General features: G+C 40.7%; 1 long non-coding RNA gene across 1 annotated transcript in view; it reads right to left on the bottom strand.

Moving 5' to 3' along the window:
• Positions 1-9,377: 9,377 nt before the first annotated feature.
• LOC144329723 (uncharacterized) overlaps positions 9,378-26,755 on the bottom strand; it is an 80,040-nt gene continuing 62,662 nt past the window's right edge. The window contains exon 3 of the long non-coding RNA XR_013395333.1: positions 9,378-13,261. This is a non-coding gene — a long non-coding RNA (uncharacterized LOC144329723). The remainder of the gene's footprint in view (positions 13,262-26,755) is intronic.

The following is a 26,755-nucleotide window of genomic DNA, read 5'->3' on the forward strand; positions in this document are numbered from 1 at the left end:
CTAAGATTTTCATCGGTCAGCAAATTCACTTAGAAGTTGAAAAATACGTAATTTTCTAAAATGTATCTCTTTTCAAAACAAAAGCAAATCCTAAAAAATAAAACCTCATGAGATTATGATGATACAATTCCTTTCCAATAATTGAGTCATAGAGATTCCAAAAATATGATAAGTCCTGGCATATAAAGAATGTGCAGGTCCACAGAACAGTGTAGAAGCTGAAATTGACCTTACCTCAGCCTCTAGTCAGCCTGGTTGGGTTCATGAGGAACCTTCTACCCCTACCCCACGTCATCTCAAACATTGAAAGCTCTCACATTGAGAGGCTTGGAAGCTGCCAAACTTTTTTTTTAGAAGAATCCTAAGGTTCCACAGGAAGAAATTCTCCCTCAGAGAAAATACTACAATAATGTGTCTAGAATAATAATAATAGACAAATCACTTGATTGCTGCTTTAGTTCCTCACATGTTGAAATTGAAAAAATAATAGTAACTCCTTTTACGATCGTCAGGTTACTTAAGTGACTTAATAAATGTAAAGTGGTGGCTGGGCGCAGTGGCTCACACCTGTAATCCCAGCACTTTGGGAGGCCAAGACAGGTGGATCACGAGGTCAGGAGTTTAAGACAAGCCTAGCCTAGCCAAGATGGTGAAACCCCTTCTCTACTAAAAATACAAAAATTAGCCAGGCATGGTGGTGGGTGTCTGTAGTCCTAGCTACTCAGGAGGCTGAGGCAGAGAATTGCTTGAATCTGGGAGGCAGAGGTTGCAGTGAGCTGAGACTGCACTACTGCACTCCAGTCTGGGTGACAGAGTGAGAGACCATCACAAAAAAAAAAAAAAAAGTAAGCTGGTTAAAACAGTGACTGGCATATTTAAGTGGTTTATTTTACTTGATTCTCACATAAGCCCTAGAAAATCTGCATGACTGTCATTCCAGTTTTACAGATGGGGAAAATGAGGGTTGGCAGGATTAAGTAACTTGCTAGTGGTCATAGAGCCATTGTTCATATGCAGGGATCATGCTTTTAACCACTTGGCTATATTGCCTAATCAACACCAACATGACTACGCCCTTACAATAGAAACCCAGACACATGTAAGTGGGAAATAATCCACACAATTATATAATAATATATACTATGAACAACTGTAGACAGCACTTTTCCCAGGGCGATCTAGGCACCTTTCTACAAAAGTAAGAAGGAGAGCTTAATGCTGATGATGGCTGTCATCTTCCATAACTCCCTTAAAAAAACCAAAGTCTGCTTGGAGACCTCCCTCTAATATTCAGCTACTCTAGCAATTCCTTATGTAACCTAATCAGATCACTTGAATCCTGGCACCCCAGCCAGAGGACTCTCAGCTGAGCCAATATCAAAAAAAAAAAAATTGTGTTTTAATGACGCCACCCTCTCATGGGACTTGTCCTGGTATTTGAGCCTGGAGGGAAGTCTCTTCCTATAGGCATTGAATTCAACTGTCTTTGGTGGCACAGCTACCATAGTGAAGGTGTCATATTCTGCACTGCAGTGGACACTTAATGCCTTCTCTCAAAGCATCCCCCATGTGAACTGCCATTGTCACTCATGGGTCTTTCTATTAAAATTCTACCTATCTTTCAAGGACTGAGACAATGCCCACTTCTCCTCTTCTTTCTAGAATGGTATGTGGTATGTATATGTATACCACATACTGCCATTTTTCTGAATATAAACCACTTTAGAGTAGGGTCAGCACTGATAGGAGAGGTGAAATGGATTTGCTGTTGTTGATTTGGGGCTGAAAATCTTATTTTACAATTATTTACTTATACATTTATTTATTTTTGAAACAGAGTCTCATTCTGTCACCCAGGCTGGAGTGCGCTGGTACTATCTCAGCTCCTGCAAATTCTGCCTCCCAGGCTCAAGAGATCCTCCGACCTCAGCCTCCTGAGTAGTTGAGACCACAGAAGCGTGCCATCATGCTTGGTTAATTTTTGTATTTTTGGTATAGATGGGGCTTCACCATGCTTCACCTGTCACCTGGGCTGGTCTCAAACTCCTAAGCTCGAGCGATCCTCCCACCTTGGCCTCCCAGAGTGCTGGGATTATAGGTGTGAGCCACCGCACCTGGCCTACTTATTTATTTATTACCAACTTCTTTGTACTCCCCATAGCACAGCACAGAACACAGGAGTTGCTATTAATAATTAGTTCAAAGCAATTTAATTCATGAGCCATGTCCTCAGGGAGCTTCTATTCTATTCAGGAGGCCAGTCATAGATTCTGGAAAAGTTAAAGATTGAACTTAAACATGAATACAAGAACTGGCACAGAGCATTACAGCATTGCCCCTACAACAGTCAATCAGGAGTGCAGAATAAGAGAAAGGAGTCCTTTCGACAATTTAGAAGGGTACAGGGGAGGAGTGGACCTAACCTTCATCCCTAGCAGTGAGTCAGTTTGCACAGAGAGGGTGTAACAGCTTACCAGGAATTGATGGTAAGAAGATCAGACCAGATAAATTGCTAAGATCTGTCCCATCTGAGAGCCTCTCATTCTGTGGACCAGACCTAAACTAAAGGATTCAGTACCAAATTGTGTCTCTGAGGTGGATTTTTTCACAAAGTTTGAAATTTGACATTTGGGACACGTATCTAGCAGATGCAGATTTTTACCAGCTTGTGCTGTTGATTCCAAAAAATTCACCAGTAGATGTTAAAATCTTGAGCCAAATAACTTATCTGAGAGGAATGTTGTAGTAAGACTTCTCAATAACTTAGTTCTTAGGGTACAGGAATTTGCCTGATCCTTTTCTGAGAACAGGTTGGCACTGAGGGAGGACAGTAATAACTGGTCATTATTAAGTGCCTGCTGGGAAGTAGCACTTTTTAAAAATTAATTGACACTATTTTATTTAATCCTCACAACAACTCTATCAAGTAGCACTATTATTATTCCCATTTTTCAGATAATGGAATTAAATGAGAAATTAAATGATTAGTAAGCAGTGGAGATGGAATTCATGTACAAATCTCTATCTCCAGAGCCTAAACACTTGTCTCTAAGTTACATTGAATGAAAAGCATTGAACAACCACCACCACCATTGAGCATTTGTTATGTCTCAGGCTCTGTGCCAGGCATTTTATGTATATTATCTGTGGTTCTTACAACCCTATAAAGTAGAAATTATGTTCACTTGTAATAAATAGGAAACCCAGGTAAGTAATTTGCTAGCAAATGTTCCTTTTAGGATGCACGACCAGATGCTTCGGTGCCAAAGCCTTAATATTCAAATTCTAAATTTGCAATTTACTTTCTGTGGCCTTAAGCATGTTCCTCCTTTAATAAACTTCAGTTTTTCTTATCTTTTGAAAAAGAAGGGACAAATATTCCTACCATATACAGTCACTGTATATGTATATTAACTTAACTTGAAAGGTGAATGTGTCTAACAAAATGCCTAGTGTAGAATGACTGTTTAGTAAATGCCATTGAATCATGGAGATAGAGGTTTCAGAAGGGGCAGTACCTCTGAAAGGAAAAGATATCACAAGGAAAAAGATAACATAGAAATCATAGAGGAAGTCAGGAACTACCTCAGGTCTGCCAGGAACCAGAAAAACTGAAGCCACAAATATACTGACCTAACAGACCTTTAGTGACCTCAATAAGCAAAACACGGTTGTAGAATTACTCAGAAGAACAAAAAATATCTTACAGGCTCCCAAAACCTTGAAACAGTAAATATGCTGGGTTCATTAACACTAGAATTTAATACTTTTCTACAATTTCAGGATTACATTTCAGCATTCCTGGTGTCAATCATGTACTGTAATTAAATAGTGTGATAACGCTGAGATTACATAGGCTAGAAATAAATGTGGGTCTTCGGTGAATGATCCAAATCTGATATAGTTGAAAGGTACGAGAAGGCATTGAGATCTTAGGGCATGGAGCCCCTCTTCAGCTTTAAGGAAAATCTGCCCAAGTCAGCAGAAACAAAGTTTACCATCTGCTTGTTGGCTTCTGACATGGTTATTTCAGTTCAATTCCAAAAGGAACGTTGTTTTCAATAAAATTATTTATAGAGTATCTCAAAATTATTTTTATTTGTGAATAAATAAAACAAGATGTTATTTAGCAAAATTTAGCCCATTGGTTTCAAATACTGTGTCCCATCTTTCTGCAAGCAATACAATCTGGGGACAATAACAATCCTTGGATTTGGGGACCAAGGACATGCAACAGGGCACTTCAACTTTTTCAAATGTCCCAGACTGCCATTCCTGTGGAAGTAGGATGCATAGGGCATACAGCAAATGTAGCCAGAGAACTGGAATAAGTCTGGAACAAGCGGCTTGAGGCAGACCTTCAATCCTATTGAGTTCCATGGTGTGGATGAGTCACACGTCCTTCACAAATTGAAAGTATTGCTGCAATGGAAGAGGATGGCTTTTTGTAACCAAAGTCAGGTAACGCAAATCCAGATGCAATGTGTATGCTTCGGGTATTCAGATTACAGGTAGACATTCACAGGAGGACCACGTGAAACAAGCTTCAAGCTCAGAAATCCCTCACAGTTCTGTAGACAGTGCCTTCAGTGTATCACCTTGTACCCACCACAGGTTGCAGATCTCCTTTCTTGACAGGGTTATACAGAATGACTAACTTTATTTTCCAGAACAGGCCAATATCCACTTCTGGAAATAGTTAACCTGAGGGAAACTTTGTGTAAGGTGACTGTTTGCAGAAGGTATAGCCTGGGTATACTTGTGTTGGTATGGATTGTCTGTGAATTCTTTGCAGGTGTTTTGTTCCTGGATCCTTACAAAAGCTATATGCAGGCAACAGTTCATGGATACTGGCCTATGGCTATTCTTCCACTATCATACACAGAACTTCATCTTACACAACCAGTGGTTTTCCTAAGGAAGATTAATTCATAATAAATTTGTTTCTGATACTGAAACACCTGAACTACTTGAACACCGTTATTTTATCCTTGACTATACCTTATTCTTATAATTCAGACTTACTTCAAAGGTTCATTTGCACTCAAGCCTTTTGTTCTTAGAATAAATACAGTCATGCATCACTTAACGACAGACATATATTGTGAGAAATGTGTTGTGCGGTTATTTCTTCCTTGTGGGAAAAGCATCAAGTGTACTTAAACAAACCTAGATGGTATAGCCTATATCTAGGCTATATGCTATAGCCCATTGCTCCCAGGCTACAAGCCTGTACAGCATGTTACTATAGTGAATACTCCAGGCAATTGTAACACAATGTTAAGTATTTGTGTCTAAACATTCCTAAGGAAACAAATATGGTATTATAATCTTATAGGGCCACCATTGTATATGCAGTCTGTCATTGGACTGAAATGTCAATGTGTTCCATGATGGTGCTCCTATTACAGAAGAATGTTAAAATTAATTCTGAATGCTGCTGTTAGACATCAGTCTTTATGTCCATGTTTCTTCAGCCATTTGGTAAATTCCTGATGAAAAACAAATGAGAACACCACTCTCTGAGTTTTTGTATGTATATAGTACTTTGCCACAACCTTTATACTTGAAGATCAGTGTGGTTGGGCATCAATTCCATTGCTTATTATTTATGTCCTTGAGTATTCTAAATATGTTTCTTCATCGTCTTCAGGTTAAAGTGCTGTTTTTGAAAAGACTGATGACAAACTGATTTTTTTCCCCCTCTCTTGTGAATGCCAGTAACTACATCTGGGTGCTCATAAAGAAGTCTTTTCTTAAATTTTTAAGCCAGTTTGGCCACTGTGAATTGATTTTCTCAGTAATAGCATGCCCTTTTCCAGTGTATATTTTTTATTTACTTTTATTTCAGGAAAGCTTGATTGAATTATAGTTTTTAATATTAATTAATATTAATTATTTTCCATACTTCAGTTTCTTCTTTGAAACTTCTTTGAAAACTCCTATTATACACGCATTGGATCTTCCCTGTCTAGCTTCTGTGTCACTGTCTACTATAGTAGTTTGGTTAGTATGGCTCAATGCTTGGCATTTGTAGGGATATCTTTTCACTTGGTTTTGTTGTAGATATACCGTACATGGTGTTTTGGCTTTGTTATCTTACTCTGACTTTTTGTAATGGGTGGTTCCAGAGATTTAAAAACTGTTGCCTTGACACTGCCATTTCCCAGAGTCCTCTTAATACCATTTTAAATAATATAATTCTGGAAATATAACTACTAACTTTAAAAAAAACTACTGACACATGCAACATGGATTAATCTCTAAAAGAGTATATTCAGTAAAATAAAACAGACATGCAAAAAAAGCATATGCTGTATGATTTCTTTTATAAAAGGTTGATGAACAGAAAACTAATATATGCTGGTATAAACTGGAATATAGTTATTTACGTAGGAGAGGTAATTAACAGAAAAGGCCATGGGGGAACTTTCTGGGGTGATGAAAATATTGTATAACTTGATCTGGTAGTAGTTATATGGGGACATAAATGTAAAAACTTTAGCTGTACATTTTATATTTACATACTTCATTCTATGTAAATTATACCGCTGTTGAGATATAATAATTAAAATGTATTTAAAAATGTAATTCAGTGCCCCCAAAGGAATTTCAAACCACATTCTAGTTTCCTTCAACTTAGCCCAACACCTAGAACCTAATAGGGGTTCAATCAATATTTGTTAAGTGAATGAAATAAGGAACCACCCACTGAAGTTACAAATGACCTCATCTTTCACTACTATGTGTCAGCATCTTTTCCAAAATTGAATTTCTCCATCCAAAATTGATCTCACCATTAGACAATATGTTGATAACCACAAAAGGCCACAGTCATTCATTCTAATTTAGAGAATTTGGATCATGTATCTACCATATTTTAGATACTATTTTAGGCACCACTAGGTATAAAATTATGAAGTCAACTATTCCTTGCCCTCAAGGTTTGATATGGTTTGGCTCTGTGTCCCCACCCAAATCTCACCTTGAATTGTAATAATCCCCACATGTCAAGGGTGAGACCAGGTGCAGGTAATTGGATCATGGAGGCGGTTTCCCCCATACTGTTCTCATGATAACGAGTGAGTCTCACAAGATCTGATGGCTTTCTTTATAAGCATCTGGTATTTCCCCTGCTTGCACTCACTCCATCCTGCTGCCCTGTGAAGAAGGTGTCTGCTTCTCCTTTGCCTTCCACCATGATTGTAACTTTCCTGAGGCTTCCCTAGCAATGTGGAACTGTGAGTCAATTAAACCTCCTTCTGTTATAAATTACCCAGCCTTGGATATTTCTTCACAGCAGTGTGAGAGCTGACTAATACAAGGTTCTTACAATATAGTCCAATCTTTTAAATAGTACTTAATCTATAAATCTTAAATAGGAAGATCTTCTCCTAATAGATAAGAAAAAGATGGCAAATTACAGACTTTGTAATCATTATTACCAAAAAATATTTGTCAATGCACAGCTACAAAAAAATCAGCCAAATACTAGACAACACTAGGAAGGAAATACTGAGTAAGAATGAGAATTTGAATATTAGTAGTGCTAGTTGGATGCTGGTGACAAAATACAATATTGGGAGGGGAACGTTTGCTTCAATTCTCAGTGCCCCAAAGACTAGCAATTTTGGAAACAATGGAAAACAATACCCTGGACATGGTGTTCTCATGATGACTACCTTCAGCACTGGCTGGACCATCAGCCAGGTGCCTTTGCGTATTCCCATTCTTGCCTAATTAAACCAGTGACATCAGGATAAATAACAGTACATGGAGTTTTTATAAGTGTAGATTCAGAGCAAATAAATAAAAGGCAATGTTTCTTCACACAGCTAGGAATCAAAACAGGGAACTTATTGATTCAAAATGACATATTAGCTGAGATGATACCCTGTAAATTAATAGCTGGATAATATAGACTTAGACTAAAGATGTAGGAGAGGTTGTTTGATTTCTGTTCCTACCCTCTTAATGTTAGCATTGACAATCTTCAATATGCTGTTGAAGCAAAATATGCTGTTAGAGCATATTTTGAGCTGAATGGAACATGTGTCCCACCCTGGATCCTGTGTCTTGTGCTCAGTTAACACTCCAAGGGTGACATGAGACAAGAACTCTTATGAGAATAGGAAAGGGTAAGTTAATATTATTCCTCCTCCCATCAGCTCCTAGAGCCTCTTCTGAAAGGCCAAATAAGCATCTTTTACATTCGACCATTCTCCCTGAACATTAAAATATTCAATATGGGGATAACAAATAAGAAACATCCGTCAAAGGCAAAGGTATCTTTGGTAACTTCTCTTTTTCTGGCTAAGGGGCAAAGTAATTTGGAAAAATGAGCCAATAGATTAACATGGTTCTAAATCATTCTTAAGTCAGTACTGCAATTAATTTACTGTCACAAGCCACCAAAATATTTATAGCTATTTTTCAAACCTTAATGCAGATAGAAAGTAGCTTTTACAAATAGCAATTAAATACATCACTGATGTTAATTATAATAATTTGCATTAATAGAGAGGAAGTAATTTTAGATTTCCTAGCCAAAGATCACAGACTGCTGACTATGCTGTCTACTCTAGGTGAAAAGTATCACTTCAGTCATGTACCATGAGAGTCAAGTGGCTGATATGGCTTTTAGAATTTATGACTGATTAACTCAGCTAGTTACTACACTTCTAAGGAAATCAATTTTAATGATGTGACATTCACTTGAGTCAGTTAGAACTAGTCTATCTATCCAAGGAGAGAACAGACCTATGCTCTCAACTTGATTCTTCCACTTTCTAACTGTGATGAGCCTGGATACTTGACTTCAGGGAGCCTTCATCCATCAAATGGGAACAATAAGATCGTTTTAGCTTCCCCTGCATTCCTTTGATATAACTTCCAACTCTATATAACCCTCTGATTCCAACATATTCTCGCTCAAAAAACAGGGTCAGCCACCTTGAAATTCTGGCCACAAGAGATGCTGGGTGAGCTTAATGCAACAAATCCTTACCTTCATTGTGAAAGCATTTCAAAGCCATCTTCCTGTTCAGAGACAGTGTTCTGGGCTGGAAGGAATCGTTCTTTCCTAATTGAAACAATGGAGTTAATTAGTGGGAAAAAGATGCAATTCCCCAAATTAGGTTCTGGCAAGGACATTTTGATTCAGGATTGCCAAGAAATCCTTAGTGGCCACAGAAAGGCCATTTCTACACTAGCAAAGCAAAATGTACCTTGGCGAAAGCTCCACAGAGTAGTAACAATGGAGGTATTTTCTCAAAACATCAAGGTACACACTGGAGTGTTAAGAATATAACTGCCAAAAAATATTTTGCATATATAATTCACTTAATCACAGAAATAATCTTTGCTAAAACACAAAATCACCCCCAAATAATTGTTTATTTATTCAGGATGACATAGACCATCATTACACCATGTTAGGGTTATTGGCACACTCTCATTAATAATTCTTCTTGAAAAACAAAAGTATAACCTCACTGGCCTTGATTTACAAAGGTATCTCATCTTTACAAAATGAAGAGATAAGAATATATGATTCTCAGCAGCTGTTTGGTGGTAACAATAACACTCAAGTGTGAGTTAGTGGACAGACTATGGTGACTTTTATAGTTAATACTTAATGATCTTACACTGACATCCAGAATATACAAGTAACTCAAACAAATAAACAAATCAGCAAGAAAAAAAAAATCCCATCAAAAGTGGACAAATGACATGGATAGACATTTCTTAAAAGAAGATTTACAAATGGCCAACAAATATATGACAAAATGTTCAACATCGCTAATCATCAGGGAAACGTAAATTAAAACTACAATGAGATATGACCTTATTCCTGCAAAAATGGATATTATTAAAAAGTCAAAAAACAATAGATGTCAAGGTGGATGTGGTGAAGAGGCAGAATTTGTGCACTGCATAAGAACTGAAAGTAGATCTACCATTCAATCCAGCAATCCCACTACTGGGTATCTACCCAAAGGAAAAGAAGCCATTATATCAAAAAGACACCGGCGCACATGTGTTTATTGCAGCATAATTTACAATTGCAAAGATATGGAACCAACCCAGTGCCCATCAACCAATGAGTGAATAAAGAAAATGTGTTAAATATACACCATGGAATGCTACTCAGCTGTAAAACAGAATGAAATAATGTATTTTGCAGCAACTTGGATGGAGCTGGAGGCCATTATTCTAAGTGAAGTAACTCAGGAATGGAAAACCAAATACCATATATTGTCACTTATAAGTGGGAGCTAAGCTATGAGTATGCAACGGCATACAAGTGATATAATGGGCTGTGGGGACTCAGAAGGGAGGCGGCAAGGGATCAAAAAACTATACATTGGATACCATGTATACTACTTGGGTGATGGGTACACTAAAATCTCAGACTTCACCACTATACAATTCATCCATGTAACCAAAAACCACTTGTACCCCAAAAGCTATTGAAATAAAAAAATATATAAAAAGAAAAAAATACTTAATGATCCTACGGTATGTGCAGGCATGGTGTTAAACTTGAGAGAGAGAGAAGAGAGAAGTATTTACCTTCTATGGAATCAACCATATATTTAGAAAGACAATGTCAATAAGGAATATCATACAACAATGTATAATATACATTAGTTCATGTTATACAGACTATGAGTCAAAAATTCTCCAGCTCTTTCCCAAGTAGGAGCCCCTTTTCATTTTCTTCAAGTCTTACAATTAGCTATAGGAAAAGGAAGAAGAAAGAGCCATGGCAATGTTTCTTTCAATCAAATATACAAGGCTTTGAGCACAACCAGATTTTGGAAAATCCTGCCATGGGAACTTATGCAACAGTAAAATGGAGAATGGAAAAACTGTGAAAAGTGAGAGAGATTGGAGGAAGACTCATTGAAGTCTGGTTGTAACCAAAAGTTCCCATAACACGAAGTTTAGCCACCTAGTGTCTTGCCAAGTCCTATTTAAGGGGCCAGAAGGACCAGGAAAGACGTGATGCTTTCAAAGGCCAAGCCAGGCCAGAAGAGGTTGCCCAGCAGGCTTGAGAGCTTGCTGAGAGAGATCTAGAAAATAGATCTATTTAGAGGGAGAGATCAAGGAAAGCAACCAAGAAATGCACAGAGAAATGAGACCAAGTGAAGCTCAGCTTCAAAGGATTGGGTCACAAGGTAAGAAGTTGGTAAGACCAGAACAGGAAGTATTAAAGGCAAAGTAAGTTAGGTAATTAATTCAAAACTGAGATCCAAACAATGGTAGGGTTTGAGAGGCCTATTCCAATCTAGTGCCCACTTTGCCGCTTCCATATGCATGTAACATTTCAAAGAATAGAGAAACATTGAAAAACCAGAAGTAGAAAGTCTGCAAAGAACAGTGGCAGAATAAAACATTTTAAAAATAAAATCAACAGCAAATGCAACCAGATTTATCTAATAGGACATTTTGCAATAAAAATCTTTTCACTATCCCAGCCAATTCTTTTCTAGTCACTTTTTTAGACTTCTTCATTGTTTTGGGCTGTTTTATGTCATTTTTATCAAAACTTATTTTCCTAACCTGCCTTCTATGAGAACTTGAATATATAGAAAACCATATGAATTATATTCCAACAATATTATCTAGGTAAAAGGACATCCAAATATAATGCAAAAAAAATGGGCCAGATGGAGTCAGGAGGGACCTAGCACCGCTTTTGTCTCATGACATGGACCCTAGCATTTGACCTCACGATTGCCTCATTGTTCTACCATTTTCATATGCAATGACTTCATTTGATTTGTGTATTTTCTGTATATTCTCTGCAAATCATTCAACTAGCGACCAATTTCTGACTTCCACGTTATAGCCATCAGAGTATTTGACGTAACTTAGGTCATGTGGTTAACCCAATCCTACCTTCATTTTATACCTGCAAACCAGAGTCGTATGTAAGGTTCTGTGTAATGCTCAAGGACAGAACCTACAGAACAGATTAGGAGGGTTCCAGTTCATCACACCCAACTTGAAGCTATACGTCTTTTAAAATGCATTTTATAGTATTTCTAGCACCTGCAGAAAAATCATCAAATACGTCAAAAATGATTGAATTTGACAGATTTAGTGCCACTAATTAAGCTTAATATTGACTATAACTTCATCATAAAGTAAAATCACCTTTGTTTCATTTGCTTAATGTCAAGGCTCTTCAATTAAACATATATTGAACATCTACAATGTTTCAGGCCCTGCTAGGTACTGGGAGCATTAACTATGAATAAGATATTGTTGCCATCCTCAAATCATTCCCAGTCTAGCAAAGGGAGATGGATCCATAAACCCATGACTAAATTACAATGTAAGGCTATTGTTGCAGAAAGAAAAAGAGAAATATGTATATACACATATAATTCTTTAAGAACAAAAATAAGGAAGCAACTTTTAAATTCTACTGGTATCTGGATGGGAGAAGGAAAGGAAAACTACAGGGAAGGGAAGAATATCTGTCTTTTATTATTAAATTATTTTGTCATCTGACCTATCAGACTTACTCATTTCTATTTATTCCATGGACCTAAAATTCTTTATATATTACGCTATACAAGGCACTTTTAAATAAATTATCCATTCCAAGATCACAAAAGCCTTCTGAGTAAAACAGTTGAGAGATTGTACCCATTTTGTAGATGAAACCATAAAGAACAGAGAGAGATGAACTCGAGTTTGGGAATCAAAGCAATCAAGTCTAAAATATGCCCAATTCTGCCCCTTTTTGAGTTTCCCTTGGAAAGAATGGTAAGGAGAAAAACAAAACCCCGCGAGTCTAGATTCTGTGAGCTGTGAAAACAGATTCTCCTCCTCTGCCATGATCAACCATCAAACCCATCCTCACCCAGCCAGACTTCTGTTAAATGCTCGCTGCCACCCCGGGTTGTAAATTATTTAAATAATTAACAAGCGCTCTAGATGTAATGCTGTGAATGGCCTTGTGATCTGGGAAGACAGTTACACCTTTGGAGATCTTTAGCAAATAAACTGAAAACTCGGCTCTGTGAATTTTCTTTCTGCCATAATTAGCAGCAGATGGACGACTTTTATGGAGCCACCTGTCAGCAGGAAGACTCTCCTTACAGTTTCTGGTTTCTAGAAGGAGCAGGATTAAAATAGACCAGCGCCATTTGCTTGAAGTACTCTTAAGGGCCCCAGATGTAATCGGATCTGCCGGAGACTGACAGGATTCAAGAGGCAGCCACTCCTCATGGCGCTGGCTCACCTGTGAGGCACGAGGCAAGAATAAGACAGAACATTATTTCTCAGCAAGTCTGGGCAGCCGATCATTTCCGAAAACTTGGAGAGCAAGCCGGGAGTCAGCCTGTGCTGTAACGTTCCATTTTACTAACCTTTTTATCCAATTTGAAAATACAAATAGAGCTCTCAGGGTGTAATTAGCGGCAATGACTCTTAATACCTGCTTTCCAAATTTGACCTTAATGGACATTCATTAAAATGGGTTCTGACTTCATAGCCACGTTAGCAGAAAATGGAAAAGTCCATCTATCACTGTCAGTTCCCATTTTCTGCATAATCATTCCTGGAAGAAAGAGGCCTGCAAGTGTACATGGGGGTGGTGGAATTAGCTAAAGAGGAATTTCAGAAAACGATGGCAAGAGCTGGTGTTTGAGTTTCCCTGAGGAGCTCTGGTGCCTAGAGAGAGGTGTAGTGCAGAGTCCCGGCCTGCCATCAGAAGTGTGGGTGCTCCATCTTGGCCTTGCTGTGTGAGCTGAGGGGAATCTGTGTTTTTATCACATCTATAAAACAAAGATAATCATACCACACCTACTGCACAAGGTTTTCTGGGGATCAACTGGAATAATGTATACAAAAGTGCCTTGAAAAGCAAACATTGCTATGTAATTGCAGAAGTTTTTTTTTTTTTTTTTTTTTTTTTTTTTTTAAGAATGACAGTATCGATGACAATGAGAAGAAGGCAATAAAACAATCATAGGTTTTGATAAGTTCACTCAGGGGAAATGAGGATGCACTGATCCTGTGCTTGCAGAATACATTTCAGATGCGCTCCTTGTATCAGTTGTAAGTGAATGAGGCATGTGTCCAATACAGGGAGGGGCTGAGGAGGGTGGGGTGGGGGGTAAGACTAAGTGAGCACCTGAACGCGGAGCAGAGACTGTGTGAGGAAGGAGAGCACTGGACAAGGAGTCCCAGGACACCAGACCCTGCCGGGCCCTGACCATCACTTATTATCATTTTAATCCTATGATTCTGTGACTTTCTGGTATCAATTAAAATAAACAATCATTGTTTTATGGAAGGGGCAAAAGGCAGGAGGGTAATCAAGGGAGTTGAGAACAAGTTGGTTTCTGTTTTAAATAGGCACTAGAAGAAGCTATTTGAGGCAGATACTAATTATGAAGCCTCAAAGTAGATTCACTTCCCTGGCCCATAGACTTCCTAATTCCTTTGTCAATGAAGAGTTTAGGCCCACAAGAACAAAAGAGTTCCCCTTGGAGTTTGAAAGAGGCAAATGTTGAGGAAATTAAAGGAAAAACAACTCTACACAGTGGGTGGGCAAGGGAAGGAGCTGAAACACTGAAAAGGAGACACAGGATTTAAATTCACCTAAAAATCTCCAGGGTGAATTTTTCATCCAATTTAATTTGGATAATAGAAGAGCCATCTGCTCTAAGTCACGCTGCCTGAACCTTATCTGATGTGAGATTTGTTTGACGCTTCTGACCCTCGCTGCAGCCTCTCCAAATTCAGCCTCTGTTCACCAAGCACTTGTTATGTATCAGGCCCTGTACTAGGTGTTTCCAAGAACCTTACTGACTTTAATCTTCTTAATGAAAATACCATAAGGAAAGTATTTATAGTTCCAGTTTTACACAGGAGGAAACGGGGGCTCAAACAAAGTACTTATCCAGAACCAAAAGTTAGGATTTAAACCTAACTACCCCGAGTTGCAATCCAATTCTTTTTCCATTGCTGTATAGGTGATTGCAGCAAAACCTAGTTCTCCCTTCTAAATGACCATTGTTGAAAGCCATTTCCTGATTTGCTGACATGCAATTGTTTTCGATTGTTGCTTGGTTATTTTACCTATTTCAATGTCACTTTCTATCATTTCAGTGCAATATTACTTTGTACACATTTTGGTTATTCGGTGCTCTATGATAATTGTTGTGTCCCCTGGGCTTAGGATTAAAGCAGATATTTGTAAATGTCTGATGAAAGAATGAATGATGAGAAGAAACTTAGTCTACAACGTTGCTCAGATGTGAGGATCCCAGATATGAGACTGAGAAGAACCAGGACTCAGGTGCATTCTGGCAACTGGCCACCTGCAAGGCCCGCAGAGGGTATGCCACCGTTTTGTTTTGGGCTTCTGGCCCATCTGAGCCACGACAGAGAACAGAAACCATCACATTCACAGGGCACAGCTGAACTTACAAAAAGCCCCTGGTTTGCCTCATGTCGGTGTTCAGAAATGTGCCTTCCCAGCTCCTTGTGATGGGGGCTATGTCCTTAAGTGACATGCGTTTTTCTCCCTGTTGTAAAAATAGCTGAACTTGACATACTGTGTTCATTTCAGTTTAATGACAACTTCAGTTTACAAAAAAGTAGTGCCAACTGCAGGCTCAAACATCTTTGTTTGTGTAATGGCAGCATGTAAATGATGCCAAACACAGTCCAGAATCCTGTTCCTAAATTGATTACATTCGTTCTTGTGGAAGGAAAGAATGAAGTAGCATTTACTGAGCACCTATCATGCGTCAGGAATTTCACATGCATTTTGTCATTTAATTTGATGAGGAAGATGTTATTACCTCCATTTTAAAGATGAGAATACTGAGACCCGGAAAGGTTATCTCATTTGACCAAGGTCACTCGATGGTGAGTGGCAGATGTGGGATTCAAACCCAGATCTGCCATCACAGTGGAAGCTCCTTCCAAACCCCCAAAATCCCCCTGCGGCTCAGATGCCAAAACAGAGCCCAGACGTATTGAGGAGCGATTAGGAAAGGCTGGACGGAGGAGGAAGGAGAGGAAATCGTTTCCCATAAGGTCATAGAGATCCTATGTTCAGAACCAGGAGCTATGCCAAATGGTTTAGATTCTGTGCTAACAGCTGTGTCACTTTGGAAAAGTGGCTTCACTACCCCTGGCCTTAATTAAGCTCCCCACGTGGGATGGAACAGTGTTGGTGGTGCTGAGACTTTCTCTAACTCCCTCCTTCTGCCTCCTCCTGGGAGAATATCCCTCTTTTTCAAGTAGGTGAGCTTTGGTGTCCATTGTACTTACTGCTAAATGACATTTCCATAGAAAAATGTAAAGCTTTTTTCATATCTAGCTGGCCCCTATACCATTTGCCACTAATGGACCTGAAAGTGATGGCCCTGACCAAAGGTCCAGCTTCAGCTCCACCCTTGGAAAAAGAACAGAGTAACAACAGAAGGCAGAAGGGCTGAAGAAAGGGAGGCTCCTGGCCTAGGCTGTCCTGATGAATGGAGGGAAGTGAGGGTGGCAAAGGCTGAATGAAGCTGGGCAGATCTCTTCCATTTCCCTACCCACGGCACGGGGCTCCCAGGATGGTGCCAGCCTCCTGCAGGGGCTAGGGCAAGATGATAGTCATCATAGGATAAGAAACCTGTACTCTGCACGCTCTCATATCACACTACGTCATTCTCTCTTTCCTTTTCTTCTAGTAAAAATCCAACTTACTGTCCTAAAGTAAGGGGAGGGGAAATTTGTCCATACAAAGAAGGTGTCACCTCTGAGTTTTCTTCCTCCCTGCATCTTAGAAGATTGTGGGTGCAACTCTTTCATGATCTTCTCCAGACTTTGAAATGACATTGCATTGTATCTGCCACCATGGTTTATGGCCAACTCATATCTCTGCATTGGAAAACTTCCGCTATGCTTCCAAAAGGCAGAACAGAAAAGGTCTTGAAAAACTGGTCAGCTTCTTTCCTCCAAATCACATCTGAAGGGAATGGAGATGAGGCGTTACCTTTTCACTGGCCTTCTGCCAAGAGAAGCTGACTAAGGGAGCCATCAGATGTCTCTCTACAAAGGCTGCGCTCCAGTGGGCATACTCTCTTGCTCCCTGACGCCAAGGACTTCTCATTCAGGAATAGCCTCCTCTGAGGAGATGCTTCCCCTGCACTACTGGAGCTTCAGGGGATCGCTCTGCCCCATGACTGGATCTCCCTTCCAGCGCACAAAGGGTGCCCGCCGCTGAGCTGCAAGAGCTGATTATTTCTTCATAAAACAGGAGATTTGTGGAGAGGCTGGTGGAGAGGCAGAGCAGGGGGAGAAAGGGAACATTTGTGAAGGGGAACATAAATAGTTAATTTGATGATGATTTAGAATGACTGTGGTTGCTGTTTGAGATAAAAAAGCTGCAGTGAGTTCAGAAAATACTAAAATAGGGCCTCATACAGGCATTTCATTTAGATTTAATAAGACTGATTATTAAGAGCATATTTCATGACGATTAAGAATTCTGACAGTCTCCCATCCACCAACTTTAATGTGCACCACAAAAATTAAAATACTTATTTATACAACTAACGTGCTAATAAGTTCATTTTGAGAAATTCTCTGAACTTGTACATGCCTTAACTTTTTACACAGGGAAGACAAAGACTCTGAGATGGTAGGATGTGGAAGCCAGAGGCAAACTTATGAGAAATTGCAGTCAGAGTCCCCTGCCCGTAACTGGGTTATCAAAAAAAAAAAAAAAGTCAAGTCCCCCATCTCCCTCCATCCCTTGATGGACGCACACATGCACATAGACTTGGGTCTGTCAGCTGCCACCTCATTTCCTCTCTACTCTCTCAGGGCTGGGGGCACTGAGGCCCATCCCCCTGGCCCATTCCCTTGCCTCCAATCTGCTCCTAAGCTGATCTTAATTGGAAACAGGAAGAACCAAAATAGCCCATACCCTGCTTCAGGAAGTTCCTAGTAGAGAGACAGTCTCCTCACTCCCAATCATTGAGCTGCTTCCTTTGCAAGAATGCCTGCCTTACTTTCACCACTATTCCATGAACAAGGAGCAAGCTCTGGGGCATGAAAGCCCCTACACACAGCTGCTGCCATCTCCAGGGCTAGCCCATAGCTGAGTCTGCAGGACCAGCCTCCTACCTCAGTCCACGCCAACTGGTCTGGCTGGCTTCCTTGACTAGTCCCCAGCTTGAGGCTCCATTGTGAACTCCAGCGTGCTTGATGGAGGCCCTAGTTTTTTATGTCTCCCCTCCCAGAGACTTACTTAGCATCCCCTTGTACTCCTAGGCACTGGCTGGCCCCTGCCAGATATGGGCAGATCTCCACCCATTTGCTCAGTCAAGGACTAAAGAAAGAAACACTCAAGTCATCCAGATTTTGAATACTAGCTCTGCCCCACAATGGCTGTGGGATTTAGGTAAGTTCTTTAATGTTTCCAAGTCTCATATTTTCCCTAAAGAATAGCGCCTACCTCATAGGCTGTTGTGAGCATTAAATAAATTGATCTCAGTAAAAATGTTTAGCACAGAACCTCCTGATACACAGTAAATACCTGATCAATGGTACCTTTTAATATGACTAATGATATCATTTATCAATGATTAATCTAATACTTGGCCTCCCTTGCTTAGTGTTTATGGCTCTATCCTTTGCTGAGCTGTATTTTGGATTGGAAATCATTTCTTCAGCCACCATCTGACTGCAACATGGCTTCCTGCCAGCCTTCACCATTGTAATGTTACCAAGGTCCCAGCATGGTTTGCATCCTGGGACCAACTGAATTACTATCACAAAAGGGTTCTTTCTTCTTTGCTATTCCTGTCACCAATCTGCAAACCATGGGCCTCAGCATTGGCTGAAATGTCTTGACTTCTCCCGTAGGACCTCACAGAGTAGAAACTTAATGCACTTTGACTGTTGAAATGTATTTGGGCTTTCATGCCACAGCACTGGGCCCTGGTGTGCCAACTGCTGCAGCTCTCCCCAGTAAACGTTCCTTTCCTTCCCCAAGTTCATCTCCTGCTCCTTCTCGGCATACTGTGATTCTTTCCCATGTTTCTTTTGGCCTCATCTATGCCTGTGCACATCCAATGATCTCCCTATCCCTGGCTGAGCCCAGCTGGTGGCATCCAGAACTGTATTGGGTTAAATGGTGGTCCCCAAAAGATATGTCCATAACCTATTTGCCAGAACCTACAAATATGACCTTCTCTGGAAAAAGAGTCTTTGCTGGACTCTTTGTTTAGGATCTTGAGATGAGATCCTCTGAGGCCCTAAATCCAATGACAGGTATCCTTATAAAAGAAAGGCAGAGGGAGATTTGCCACTCAGACATTCAGGGAGAAGGCTACATGAAAACAGAGGCAGATGCTGGAGACATGCATCCCCAAGCCAAGCAACCCCTGGAGCTACCAGAAGCTGGAAGAGGCAAAGAAGGATTCTCCCCTAGAGCCTTTAGAGGAAGCCCTCCCGATGTCTTGGTGTTGGACTTCTGGACTCCACAATTATGAGAGAATAAATTCCTATTGTTTTAAGCCACGCAGTAGATGATCATTTGTTATGGCAGCCACAGGAAACTAATATAAGAGCTAAAGACATGTGGGTTGTTAGTCAGTAGCTGTGGTTACATGAAGCTACGAAATGCCCAGTCTTCCAGCTCACCAAAGGCCGATGAAGGACAGCTGAGATAACTCATATGAGCTAGATCAGAGGGCGGGAAACGCTGCTACTAACCTGGATTCTGAGGAGTAGAGTATGACAATGGCACATATGTATACCTTGTAAAGAAGGCCCCCATGGGGAAAACATGAAGGTTGACTTAGAAATATTTAGATAAATGGTGTCCATTTGCTCTCTTGCCCTAATCCCCACAGATGTTAGGACAGGCTGGCTGTGGAGACAGCAGCCAAGCTCAAGTGTGGAGTTCTGTACACCAGGCTTTTCCTCTCTAGTGGCGTTACAAGTTTGGGCGAGTGAGTTTACATCTCTGAAATTCAGTTTCTTCATTGTAAAATGGGACAATTAATCCTTTCTTTGTGAGTTAAAGGTTAGAAACAGCAGAGGACCTAGCTCTGTACGGATACCCGTGTTTTTCACCAACACGCAGTATAAGGAATATTTTTTATATTATCAATATTTTCAGGTATAACAAGACCTATCATTTCTTGTACTTCGTTTTTTTCTTGCTCCTTCCAAAGAAAAACTAGAGAGGCTAGTAATTGAAAAAGTGATAAAGTACTAATTCTACATTAAGCATTTAAGAAGGAGGCCTCTGTGGACTTCCCCCGTGGCCATTATCATAGAATCATGAAATGTTAGTGCCAGAGAGTCTTTAGTAACCACCTAATTCCAGTCCTTCATTGTGCAGATGGGGAAATGGAGGCACTGGGGGAAGGAAGTTGCCCCAGTCATTCAGCGCTTCTGTTAGTAAGTAAGCTGGTGTCAGCGATTGTGCCTCCTGATCCCTGGCCCTAAACTCATTTTATTCCATCAGACTGCGATGATGCAGCAAGCACTGTGCATGGTTCTGTCTCCCAAGGACTGAGGGAGACTCTGTCTGGCATGGTTAAGGCCAGGTTAACATAAAAATTCAGCTTTGTGAGCCAAGGTCCAAAAATTCATTTTAAGACTTCCCTCTTGAAAAGCAAAGATTAACATTTCTTTTGAAACATACCTACCCTACATTCATCAGAAGCAAAACAATTTGTTGTTCTCTTGTAATTTATATCAAAGACTATTGTGGGAGAATTAGTTGGGTTTCATCTTTTTAAATGTCAGCCCACATGACCCATATCTGTGTAGGCATGTGAATATAGGGTTATAACAACATTTGAAAGGATCTTAAAAAAGTGTTTTGCCACAGTTAAAGTGTGATCAAAACACATCAGTTCAGGAGTCACAATATTTATCATTTTAATATTAATAATGCAATTTTGCATAAAGCACCATACAAGAAATAATTCTATTAGGACTATAAAGATTTCCATGCTGGAAAAAAAGGGGTAAAATATTCAGAATGTGTCAGAGAGACAGAGAGAGAAAGAGAGAGAGAGAGACAGAGAGAACCAGCAGTGCCACTAACACAGAATCCAATTTCTTTTCTTTGCGGATATTTAAGGCAACCATGCATTCCCAAAGATAGGGACAGAAATCGACAAGGAAAAGGAGCAATTTATTTATGAGTCATCTATCCTGCAAGTCAGTAAATGAAACCTATCCAAAAAGAAACTGTGTCTTATGGCTTATGGCCCTGTAAATTAAGCTTACTCGAATTCTTACAGGATACTTAGAACGAAACCTTCTGAATTAGGAGCTGGTCAAGGGGAACACACGGATGGCATTTCCTACAGCCTGATATGACATACGTAAGCCGTATCTTTATATGCAGGAGAAAATGGATATAAAAGGAAACTTAGTGAGAAACACAAGCATCATCTCAGTGGGAGCAGGGAGAGCTCTTTCAAAGAGCTTCTCTGGGTGGGTTGTTGAGAGCCAGGCTGTGTGGCAATGGAGCTTTGGTCACAGGTTTTAGAGACAGAATGTACAAGTTTGAATCCCATATCTAGCCTGTGCTGGCTATGTGAGCATGGCTAAATTATTTCAGCTCCCTGCCTCAGTTTCCTCTTCTAGACAGTGGGAATTATACAAGCACCTACCTGACAGGGTGGTTATGACAGTTAAATGAGATAAAAATCTGTGCAGAGTTTAGCACCACGCTCAGTAAACATTAGTTAGTATTATTATGATGATTTGGGTTTCACTCCATTATTCCCCAGAGGCAATACGGTGAATAGGTCAGACAACCTGGACCTGAGAGGTGGCACCATCATTTATTTAAGCAATGGAATTCTAGTTTCCGGTTCTTCATCTGTAAAATTGGAATAATGCAACAACATGGACATGGAGACAGTCAACCCTAAATCCAAATTTTAGACCTGCCATTTATGAATTGCCTGCCTTCACCTCAGCCATAAAATGGGTACAGTAAATCTTGCTTTGCAGCTTTGTCCTAGGAGTAAGTAAAACACCACATGTGGGATATGCCCTAAACAAATCAGACACTCAACAAAATCTACTTCCCATTTTCGTTTTCCCTTCCTTCAGGCACTTCAAGGAGAGAATATCTTCCTCAATTCTCAAACAACACATGTTTTTAAAAAGTACTGTTACATATACAGAAAATATCTCAGGAATTTCAAAACAATACTTATTTCCTCTTATATCTTCACCTTCAGAGTGTGTCCTAGGAAGAAACGCTCAGCACGTGTTTTTGCTTTATTTCCGTGGCTTGTGTAAGTATTCCAAGTCACAATGTATATTTAACAAACTGGTCTTCCAGCTCCCTTCACAGAATGGTTGCTTTCTTCTGCAGAGGTTCAACCATTTAGTACCATTCAAGCACATTCTCCACGCCATACAAATGCCATCCCAGGAAGATGTTTAAGATTTCTCCATGAAGTGGGAACTTGAAAGTTTAGAATTGTTCCAGTTACCAACTAGGTTTTAGAGACCAAGAAATCTCAAACTTGAGAATTCAACGCAGCTATCACTTTTCCAAAAGCATAATAAATTTAGCTTTCATTTGCTTGCTTCGGAGACTCCCCCAATAGTGCAGCCTCATCCATGATCAATGGCAGAACATGAGGAGAACGTCTAGATCCCATTGCTTTGTGGGATTAAGACTTTGCAATTCTTCTGTTTCACAGGAATCAATGCAACCAACCCCAACGTACAATGATGACCAAAGACACTCCCATGCCAAAAGGGGAACCAAGCAATAGTTTCTTCCTCAGTAATACAAGTTATCTGGCAATCCTTGTTTAAAATCCCTGTCTGTACAACTGGAGATGGATGCCAGAAGCTAGAAATGGCTGGACCACTTCTGGTGGAAATTTCAGGACTCAAGTTGCAGGTAAGATCATGCTATACCCTTTCCCAAAAATTCTGACTTCCCACTTGATAAAACCTAGACCCTCCAGTGTAGTATTTCAGCTCTTCATGGTTTGGCTTCCCTTAGCTTTCTCAGTCATTCCTTCAAAGACATGAAGCTTCCATCATACCCGCAGTTTACCACTCCCCAGGCACCTGCACGCCTTCATTCTTCCACATTTTCCATCTTCACCGGTTCCCATGAAGGTCCTTCCTATTCTTTCACAATTGAGTTCCTATATATCTTGCAAAAGTCAGCTCCAAAGTCACTTATCTACCACATGAAAACTTCCCTGATCTCCCCTGTTGAAATGGTTTGCTCATATATCATGTCATGTTCCTGCTTAGAACATCCCAAAGGGGCTGTGCATAATGACTCACACCTGTAATCCCAGCACTTTGGGATGCCGAGGTGGAAGTATTGCTTGAGCCCAGGAGTCCAAGACCAGCCTGGGCAACATAGCAAGACCCTGTCTCTATAAAAAATATAAAAATTAGCAGAGCATGATGGCACACGTCTCTAGTCCCAGCTACTTGGGAGGTTGAGGTCGGGGAGGAATTGCTTGGGCCCAGGAGTTCAAGGTTACAGTGAGCTATGATCTCGCCACTGCACTCCAGACTGGGCAATAGAGCAAGACCCCACCTTCAAAGAAATCCTGAAGGCTTGCCATTGAATAACAACCTATAGACCAAAACCCAAACTGACCCCTTCACAGTCTGGCTGCAGCCTCATTCTAGGCAGTGCTCCTCACTCTCTGGATTCTGGCCTCCATGGCTTTTCTTTCATTTTCTAACAGGAACGAAGTTACCCCTCATCACTGGGTCTCTACATGCTGTGCCTTCTGCCTGGAGTTCCCTTATTGTCCTTGCCCTCTTCATCCAATTAACTCCCATTTTTCCTTCTTTAAGATCTCCGTTCGGGCATCATTTCCTTAGGGAAGCTTCCGAGATCCTGTGACAAGACCCAACATCCCCTGTCATAGTCTCTACATTTGCTATAGCGCCATGTCTCCCCACCTTACGACCCACATCTCGGTCATAATTTTATATGGTTTGACTTAATTTATGTCTGTCTCCACCCTAGGCAGGAACTCTGTCTGTGTTTGCTCAGCCATGGATCCTGGGACCTAATGTAGTATCTGACATGGGATGGGCACACCATCAATATTTGTTAGATGAGTAAATGATGACACCGAGGAACACAGGGCAGGCTCACCCTTCTACAGTGTTAGTGTCACTGTACAGCTCTGACAAGATAGGGACCACAATTCCATATCATTGCCCTTTTACTACTTATAATGAGTTGCTCATTTGTCTGAGTCCTCTCAGGCAAGAGCCGCTTGTCATCTTTTTTTTTTTTTTTTTGAGATGGAGCTTCACTCTGTCACCAGGCTGGAGTGCAGTGGCGTGATCTCGGCTGACTGCAACCTCTGCCTCCCGGGTTCAAGCGATTCTCCTGCCTCAGCCTCCCGAGTAGCTGGAACTACAGGCATGTGCCACCACGCCCAGCTAATTTTTGTGTTTTTAGTAGAGATGGGGTTTCACCATGTTGGCCAGGATGGTCTCTGTCTCTGGACCTCATGATCCACCCACCTCAGCCTCCCACAGTGCTGGGATTACAGGCCTGAACCACCACAACCGGTCTTGTCATCGTTTTTTATCTTACCTTCCTACACCTAGGTTCTAGCACAGTGCCCGGCACCAAGAGGTGTCAACTGACTGTTTGCTGAAATGCGAGTAGCCTGGGTTGCCTGGCATGCACATTGCCTGCTCCATTTGTGTAACTGTGAAAGTCATGTCAGCCATCCATAGATAAGGCAGGATTTATAGCAGCAGCCACAGTAGGTTTCAAGGACTTTGCAGGCCAGAGAGGGAAGGAGGCATCACAGAGAAGCTACAGATCCCAAGAGCAAGGGGACCAAGCAAAATCAAAGTCTTGCTGATGAAGCAGCACAGCCACGTGCCTCAGACAGATCGCAGAACCCCAGGGGGTCCAAGGGAGCGCCAGAGCCCCCATTCAATGAGCAGTTGTAGAGTGAATTCTGCTGGCCAGGGAGTTTCTTCTGGGTGTGATTCATGCAGTTCACAAAGACCAAAAACCTACTTTGTGGCTTACAGCAACCTTCCCCTCCTTCAAAAAATGCACCTATGCATATGCACAAAAAATATGCTTTTAATTTCAGGCGTTTCTGGACATATAAGGCATATGCATAACTTATTAAGTTATGTAGTCCAGGTTAAGAATGCCCTATTTAATGTATAAAGTGCAAAAAAAAAAAAAAAAATCCTCTAAATATATTAAAAGATATTTAGATTTTGCAGGGTTAACTTTTTTTTCTTCCGTTTTTTTTGTTTGTTTGTTTTTTGTTTTTGGGTGGAATTTTGCTCTTTTTGCCCAGGCTGGAAGGCAATGGTGCGATTTCAGCTCACTACCACTTCTACCTCCCAGGTTCAAGCAATTCTCCTGTCAGTCTCCCAAGTAGCTGGGATTACAAGCATGTGCCACCACGCCTGGCTAATTTTTTGTATTTTTACTAGAGATGGGGTTTCACCATGTTGGTCAGCTGGTCTTGAACTTCAGACCTCAGGTGATCCACCCACCTCGGCCTCCCAAAGTGCTGGGATTGTAGGCGTGAGTCACCACCCCCGGCCTCTTTTCTTTCTCTTAACATTGGACAGAATTTACCCAGATGTTAGACTCAAAGCATTTTTAGTTACAGAAGAGAAAGGCAGTGACAGTCTGATATGTTTTTCCTGCCTGTATTACAAAGAATAATGTAGTATTAATTTCATTGAGTCCAAATCAGAAAAATGGAAGAAAATTTTGAAAGTGTTAGTTTAGGAATTTGTATCCCAGAAAGAATTCAGGATTTAGTCCAAATTGCAGAAAATAATAAAAACTCAGAAACCACAGGCTAGTATCTAACAGCAGTTGAGAGTCAGCGTCTCTGACAATACTTGCAGTTTCTTAGAATGTCTGTCCCTGCTATGTTCGCCTGTTAAAATGGGCCTAGGTGGCAAATAATATTGTTGCTGTACTTTATACAAATAACCAGGCCAGCATAATAAGACTAAAACTTATTTTGTAAATAAATGTGTCCTACCATGATGTGTCTTTAGTAAACACAGGGACTAGAGACAGAAATATTATGATTCAAGAAAATAAACAAAAAAGCTGTTCTCTCTTAGGCTCACCCAGGTTGCAAAAAATAATGGTTTAACGGAGACCTGTATGTCCTGAGCCAAAACTGGGACATATTGCCTGACTAGGGATTTATGCTTCTTTTTTGTTTTCTGGGTGCCATGAGCAATCCTGAAAGTGATGTTTCTGTGCCAAAATACCAGGATTTTTAGTACCTGATAGTTTTTGTGAGGACAAAGAGACAGAATAGTTGAAATTAGGGCTGCCCCAGAAAACCTGGGCCACATGATTATCTTCATTAAACTAAATCACTTCAAATCAGGTGGGTATACACCTGGATTGCTGAATGAACTAGTTGATTAAATCTCAAAGACTGTCAAATTGTGAATAGGGGCGTGGAGGCGGGGTGGAGGGACCACAGTCAGAGAGGAATTTCTGGACTGAGTCAGGGAGGGGTGAGCAAAGCTGTGCAGGGAGGAAGCCATACCCAGGGACCCAGGGTCATGCTTGAGGGCGGGTAGTCAAGGCAGAAGCAACGGCCAGAACCCGAGGGAGCAGGGAAGGATCAAGAAACACAGAGGACCTGAGATGGAGATATCCAGGCCTAGTAACACCCACTTGCTGGAAGTCAGGGTAGCGGGAGGTCTGCTGTCAGGCCAAGTGTCCACAGCT

This window comes from Macaca mulatta, chromosome 7 (assembly GCF_049350105.2).
Source record: "Macaca mulatta isolate MMU2019108-1 chromosome 7, T2T-MMU8v2.0, whole genome shotgun sequence".
Taxonomy (NCBI): Eukaryota; Metazoa; Chordata; class Mammalia; order Primates; family Cercopithecidae; genus Macaca; species Macaca mulatta.